The sequence below is a fragment of the Chenopodium album genome, chromosome 22, assembly GCF_948465745.1.
Source record: "Chenopodium album chromosome 22, dcCheAlbu1.1, whole genome shotgun sequence".
Lineage (NCBI taxonomy): Eukaryota > Viridiplantae > Streptophyta > Magnoliopsida > Caryophyllales > Amaranthaceae > Chenopodium > Chenopodium album.
This window is the reverse complement of record NC_137855.1, coordinates 21,798,381-21,806,194: the sequence shown is the minus strand read 5'-3', so window position 1 is coordinate 21,806,194 and position 7,814 is coordinate 21,798,381. Positions and strand designations below refer to the sequence as shown.

Genomic DNA, 7,814 nt, shown 5'->3' with positions numbered 1-7,814 from the left:
CCCTTGGCAGTTGTTCGGATGGCCCATAGGACATGAATTAACTCTTCAGCCCATAAACCACCGGCTCTTTCAATTTTCTTTTTGATGATGTCTGAGATGAGTTTGTTGAATGCCTCAACCTGACCGTTTGCTTGAGGACGGCCAACTAAGGCGAAGTAACTTGAGATACCCCGATATCCTAACCAAGTCTTGAGCTGAGGCGTTTCGAACTGAGGGCCGTTGTCAAATACCATAGACATAGGTACCCGAAACCGGGTGATGATGTTCTTCCAAATGAAAGAGATGACATCCTTTGTCTTGTTATTCTTAACTGCCTCCGCCTCTACCCATTTGGTGAAATAGTCCACAGCCACCAAGATATAGCGTTTTCCGCCTGGAGCAGGCGTATAAGGACCCAAAATGTCCATGCCCCATTTAACAAACGGGACTAGGCTGTGGATTGCCGTCAGATCAGTAGCCGGGCGATGTATTAGCTTGCCAAACCTTTGGCATTTATCACATTTCTTCACAACTTCTTTGGCGTCTGCCTCAAGGGTAAGCCAAAAATAATGCCGCCTAGCTCTGACGGCTAGGGACTTGTCGCCTATATGGAAGGCGCAGAATCCCGCATGCAGCTCTTCGAGAACCACTTTCTCCTTCTCTGGGGTAACACACTTCAACAAGGGCTTGAGAAATCCAGCCTTGAAGAGTTCTCTGTTTCTCAACTCGATGTTAGCTGCTCTCTTTTTCATGACGGCTACCTCCTGAGGTGAATCAGGGAGCGTACCGTCTGCAAGATATGCCCAGATGCCATCCATCCAAGTAGAACTTCGATCCAGAATTCCAATGGGCTCTTCATAAATACCTCTTTTTTCAAGAACTTCCCAAAAGACTTACCGAGGCGTATCATGGCAGGCGGATGATGCCAACTTTGATAGCGCATCCGCCAGGTGGTTATCTGACCGGGGCACTTGATTCAATCTGAATTCCTCGAGTGTCCCAGCCTCATCTTTGACAGCGTGAAGATATTTGATCATAGCCGGATGAGTTTCTTCATAAGTGCCCTCATACTGGCTAACAACCAACTGAGAATCAGAATGGGTGTCAATCTTTGTTGCCCCTGCCGCCTTACACATGCGGATTCCGGCTAGTAGGGCTTCATACTCCGCCTCGTTATTTGAGGCCTGAAACTTGAACCGTAGTGCATACTCATATCTATCTCCTTCTGGAGATTCACAAACAATGCCTGCACCACAGCCGTTCTTCGTAGAGCTCCCGTCTACATACACCTTCCAAACCTGATCAATATTATCTGGAAGAATCGGACGAGTCATTACAACAATGAAGTCGGCAAACGCCTTACCTTTCACTGCTTTCCTTGCTTCGTAGGTGATTTCAAGACTTTGCATTTCAATCGCCCACTTTAACATTCTTCCGGATGACTCCAAAGTAGACATTGGCCGCTTGAGGGGCTGGTCGGTGTAAATTACAACCGGATGGGCCAGAAAGTATGGCTTCAACTTTTTAAAGGCCATATATAAAGCAAGACCAAATTTTTCCACCATGGGGTACCGGAGTTAAGCATTTTTCAAAACATGGCTAATGAAATATACCGGGAGCTGAGTGCCGTCTCGTTCAGCAAGGAGAATGGCACTCAGGGAATGGTCTGAGACGGCTAAAAACATGTACAACTTTTCTCTAGGTAAAGGACTGACAAGCCTTGGCAAAGAGTGCAAGTGTTCTTTCAATTTCTAGAAGGCCGCCTCAGCATCATCCCCCCATTCAAATCTAGTCTTCTTCCTGATTGCTTGGAAGAAGTAAAGGCATTTATCACCCGATCGGCTGAGGAATCGTCCCAAGGCGGCCGGGCAACCGGTGAGTCTCTGTACTTCCTTAACAGTGCGGGGTGACTTCATGTCAATTACCGCCTGTATCTTCTCAGGGTTAGCCTTTATCCCCCTTTGATCAATCAGGAATCCGAGAAACTTCCCAGACTCAACACTAAAGACGCATTTCTTAGGATTTAAGATAACCTTATGCCGCCTGAGTGTGGTGAAGGTTTCTCGGAGATCGGCAAGGTGATCCGCCTGCTGCTTGGATTTGACTATCATGTCATCAATATAAGCCTCTACGTTCCTCCCAATTGACTAATGAAGACTGTATTAATCATCCGTTGGAACGTAGCCGGCGCATTCTTCAAGCCAAACGGCATCACAGTATAACAGAATAGTCCCTGATTAGTGACGAAGGCCATCTTTTCTTGATCTTTTTTCCACAGGGGTATCTGATGGAAGCCGGAATAGGCATCCATGAAACTCATCAAGGCATGACCGGCTGTTGAATCAACCAAACTGTCAATTTTTGGAAGTGGATAACTATCCTTTGGGCATGCCTTGTTGAGGTCTGTGTAGTCTACACACATCCGCCAGGTACCATTCGGCTTCTTTACAAGCACAACGTTTGCCACCCAGTCGGGGAAATTACAAGGCCGAATGAACCTGGCATCCAGCAGCTTTTTTACTTTGGCAGCTGCCGCCTGACTTCCTTCCTCACCGTGGTTTCTCTTCTTTTGCCGGATGGGCTTCATTTTTGGATCCACGGTAAGTTTGTGGACAGCGAGATCAGGGCTGATGCCTGGCATCTCTTCCACTTCAAAGGCAAACACATCTTTGAATTCTTTCAACAAAAGGTGCAAGTCTGCACCCAGAACAGCATTAGCTACCGTCCCAACCTTAACAGTTCGCTCTGGACGGCTGTCGTCCAGAACAAGATCAATACTTTCACCAGCCGGTTGGGGACGGAGCTCCTCTGACCGTTCACCGGTCAGTGATTGCTATTTCTTTTCTTTTTTCACCTCCACCAGCTCTGCAGCTTTTCTCTTTTTTCCGGCTGCTGGTGGGGGTGAATGGGCATCCTTGACATTGTCAAGGTCTATTGGTTCCTTCCCCTGGCCGTCTGAGGCCACATTATCTTTGACCGCTGAGAGATAACACTCTTGGGTCGTCTTCTAATCCCCGTTCAGGGAACCAACAGAGCCATCATCCCTCTCATACTTGATGAGCATGGGAGACGGGATGATCACCGCCTTGGCTTCGTTGAGGGTTGGCCTCCCAAGGATAATGTTATAGGCAGTCAACTCCTCAACGACCAAGAATCTGACGATAATATGTCGTCCCTAGCCCTTTTCTCCCAGCCGGATGGGTAAGTCAATTCTTCCGGCTGGGTAAACCATCCCACCCCCAAAACCAACCAAGGGGTGGGTGACCGGATGCATGCTGCTGGAATTGTATTTCAGCTTCTGCAAGCACCGGAGGCTGATGATGTCTGACGAGCTGCCGGTGTCAATAACGATGTGCCCAACTAACTGGTTGGCGACCTTGCATTCAATGACAACCGAGTCGTCATGCGGGCGGCGGACGCTGCCCCTGTCCTTCTCAGTAATGAGGACATCCGGAAAGGTGGAGCTGGCAGACGCCTGCTCATCATCATCCTTATCCATCTTTCGAAGATGGCTTTTGGTGCCCCGGATGGTAGGGCCACCACAAGAGAATCTGCCTGCTATGGTGTAGACCGGATTTCTGTCGGTATCCGAACTACTAGTAGGCTGGGGGGTAGCCTTGGAGGGCTTACCCTTGTTTTTCTTTTTTGCCCCGGCTAGGGACTTCGAAATGTAGGACTTTAGAAGTCCTTTGTCAGCCAGACGGTCCAACGTCCGCTGTAGACTGAAGCACTCGTTGGTGTCATGGCCCACCTCCTCATGGAACTGGTAAAATTTATTTTGGTTCCGTGACTGGACGGAACTCTTCATTCGATTAGGTATCTCAATGGACAGCCGGTTGATGAGTGACATTTATGTCACTCCTAGGGAGTAGTTTAGAGTCCTTTTATGCTTTCTTTCTCGTGTTTTCCCCTTTTATTCCCTTGTTTTCTTGCTAGTAAGGTTTGTAGTCCATTTTTGTGTTTTCTTGCATTTTAGGGGTTTTTGCGTCTTTTCCACTTTACTTGCTTTTCCCTCTTTTATTGTAGGTGTTGTTCGAGGCTCGGGATCTTGTTTGGAAGGATCTCTTAGTCTTTCGGATGCTCGAGAAGCGGCCTCGTGTCGTTTGGTTGGCTAGAGTTCAAGGCAAGGAGCAAGCTTCCACTTATGGCTAGCGCTCTCGTGCGTCACCATCATCACTTGCTATAGTCTTGAGAGCGCAAGAGTGAAGGATCTTGGGCTGCCATGTTCATCACCATCGTACGAGCATGATGCATGAGAGCGCACTCGAGAGCACCAGCAGCCGTGCCCTCTTGGCTCGAGAGAGTGCTTGCAGCAGCACTAGAGGGGTGCGTGCATGCACACCCTCCTGTGCATGCGTGCAGACCCCTCTGTGCGCGCGCACGGGACCTGCTGCGCGCACGCACCACTTCCTCCGTCCCTCTTCGTTTTATTTGTTATTTAAACCCCTTTTCTTTCCCTTTTAAGGGGGGTGACGTGTTTCTTTTGTACTAGACTATTTTTCCCTAATTGTAGAGAGAGAAACACTCTTAGTTTACCTTGGGTAGAGAGAGAAAGTGTGGATTTCTCCATTGATGAGCTTGGATTTTGAAGAAGGAATTTGATCAACCTTTGTAGATCTTTAACTTCAATTAATGAGCAATTTCTTACTCTTTCTCTTTACCTTTGCATTTTGTTTTGCTTGGTTATTTTGATTTATTTTTCTTTGCTTATTAATCATGTTGATGCTTATTGATTTGATGATTGATATTGTTTTCAATATGATTTGTGAGTAGTCACCTAGCCAAGGGTGTGGGGGATGGTGTAGTTGTTGATTGATTCATGCTTATGATGTTGGGGTTTTGTTAATGGTGATTAAAGTCTTTGTATGTTTGATATTCTTTAATCTTCTTGCAAGTGCACATTGTTAGTTGATTAAAGGTGAATCTTTGCTAACAAGAAACGGAAGTTGACTTAGTTAAGGTTCATTGTTATCGATAGTTCTTTGATTGCACCTTCTAATATATGGTTCTAGTGTGGAAACATGGAGGCTATGTTAGGAGAAATTGATTAACCCCGGAAGGCAGTTAGATTGAGCTTTAATTCGATATTCTTGCATGCTTAGTTTACCATTGCTTTGCTTCCGTGTTATTGCATGATCAATTGGCAACTACATCTACCTACTTCCCTTGGTGCTTAGTTATATTGATTTTTAATCATTCTTAATCTCTAGTTTAATTTCTTAGCTTTTCACACTTCTCGTTCCGAGGTAGCTTAAGTATTAAGTAGTGAATGTGGTGTTTATGCATGTCTCCTTGTGGTTCGACCCCTATGCTTGCCTTATACTTGTATTAGGTTGTTTAGGTGTATAAATTATATTTGATCTAGGGATAGACAATTGACGACACGTTTATTCCTTGTCAAATTGGCGTTGTTGTCGGGGAGACGGCTTCCATTGCTTTTTCATTACTTTATTTGAGACTATCTCATTCCTTGTTTGTTAGTATTTGTTACTACTTGTTACTTGTCATTGCTTACGTTCTCCTTAGCTTTGTTGTATGAACAGAGGACGAACTCGCTCAAGGTCTTTGATTCCCATTGATCCAAAGCTAGAAAGATCTTTGTCCTTACTTCGAAGAGAAACGAGAGTGAGGAGTAGAAATTCTCACACCCCAACGAAAGAAGGAGTAAGAGAATTGGAAGATACTCCACCATCTTCACCCTCAAGTGAAGACTTAGATAGCCCTAATTCGCCATCAAGTCCGGAAATCAACCCCTTTTCAATCTTTAAGTCCGAAAGTGAAGAAGGTTCTAAAATGGGAGAGAATACACCTTTGAGTCATCTTGGGGCTCCCGAAGCCTTTAGAGCCCAAAGTGGGATCCTAACTCCTACCACTCAAGCCAACAATTTCGAAATCAAGCCCAATTTGATTGCTTTGATAGAGAGGAAACAATTCTCGGGTGGGAAATTTGAGAGCCCTCATGAGCATTTAAAAGAATTTGAGAAATATTGTGACACAATCAAAGCCAACGGAGTGACTCAAGAGTACATCCGCCTCAAGATGTTTCCATTTTCTTTAATTGGGAGAGGTCTAGAATGGCTAGAGAAGGAGGTGCCCCCTAACTCTCTCACAACTTGGGACCAAGTAACTACGGCTTTCTTGAGGAGATTTTACAACCATAGGAAGACCGTCGAGGCTCGGTCTTTGATTCAAGGCTTTCACCAAAAGAGTGGTGAGACTCTAAGTGCGGCATGGGACCGGTACAAAGAGCTTCAACGTCAATGCCCACATCATGGGATACCCAAGTATCAACTCATCCACACTTTTTATGGAGGTCTCTCACCTCAAGGGAGAACAAGCCTAGATGCCGCCGCCGGCGGTCCTATCATGAGCAAAGGAGAGGATGAAGTGGAATGCATCATAGAAGAGGCCGCAAAGCATTAAGATGATTGGTATGAAGGAGAAAGGGATGCCACTTCTAGCAAGGGTGTCTATGCATTGGAGCAAGCCAACGCAATCAACAACCTTTCAACCCAAATCTCCAAAATGGCCAAGCAAATGGATGAATTTATGAAAGAAAGGTCCAACCCTCATGGTAATACCTCCCCTTCAACCAAGGGAGGCAATGGTATGACCACTTCTTCCCCCTCTTCTTATAATAAAATGCCTCAAGGATGCATGTTTTGCTCAAATTGTGAAACCTATGATCATGATACCTCCCATTGTGTGTATGTTTGTGAAGTTCAACCCCCTCCCTATGAACATGATGATAATGTAGAAGATGTCAATGCTATGAATTTTTCTCCTAGAATGGAAAATGTAGGGAACTTGAGGCCAAACTCCAATCAAATGGGGAATTGGAATCAAGGTGGATACCGTGGTTGGAACCAAAGTGGTGGTGGTTATGGTAACCAATACCATGGTGGGGGAGGCCCTTCCAATTTCAATGGAAGAGGCTACTATAACCAAAGGGGATATGGCTACCAAAACCAACAACCCAACTCCCGATACCATGACCATCAAAATCAAAATTTTGGTGACCAAGGTAACATGGGAAACAATCGACAAAGCAATGCTCCCAACCAAGGCACCGGAGGCAATAGGGGCCAAAATGTTTCTAACTATGCCCAAACCAATAGGCCTCCGGGTTTCCATCAAGCCCAACTTCCTCCACCTCAACAACCTCTTCAAATTGAGGCCCCTCCTAATGATCCCGTGATGGCTAAGCTAGATGCCATCATGAAAATGCATGAGGAGGAAAAGAAGAGAAATGAGGAGGATAAAAAGCGAGCCAATGCTCATATGAAAATGCTTGAAACCTAAATTGCCCAACTTGCTTCTAATTCCTCTTCTTCTTCTTCTTCTTCTTACTCTATCCCTAGTCAAGGAGTCAACCCAAAACCTTTGTATGCCATGACAACAAGGAGTGGAAAGGAAGTAGGGAATAACCCCTTAGTTGAGGAGGAACCTCAAAATGAGGTGGAGTTAGAGAGAGGGGATGAGAGAACCAAAGAGCCTTCTAATGTTGAGAAGGAGAAGGATGTTGAGGTGTAAAAGGAGAAGGAGACTACCCCCCTGCCCCTAAATCTCCAACCTAGAGAGGAGAGACTACCTTTTCCCCAAAGATTTGTGAGAGCTAAGCTTGATGCTCAATTTGGGAAGTTTTTGGATGTGATTAAGAATTTGCATGTTTCCCTCCCTTTTGTAGATGCCATGAAACAAATGCCCCATTACTCTAAGTTTTTGAAAGATTTATTGAGTGGGAGAAGGGAGTGTGAAACGGTGAGCTTGACCGCCAATTGTAGTGCAATCCTTTCCAACAAACTTCCCGCCAAGTTGAAGGATCCGGGTAGTTT

The 7,814-nt window shown here is 45.5% G+C and overlaps 1 non-coding gene across 1 annotated transcript; it reads right to left on the bottom strand.

The window, feature by feature from the left end:
• Positions 1-6,151: 6,151 nt before the first annotated feature.
• On the bottom strand, positions 6,152-6,257 carry LOC145606416 (small nucleolar RNA R71). Its single transcript, XR_014105296.1, has one exon. It is a non-coding gene; the product is annotated as a small nucleolar RNA R71 (small nucleolar RNA).
• Positions 6,258-7,814: the final 1,557 nt, after the last annotated feature.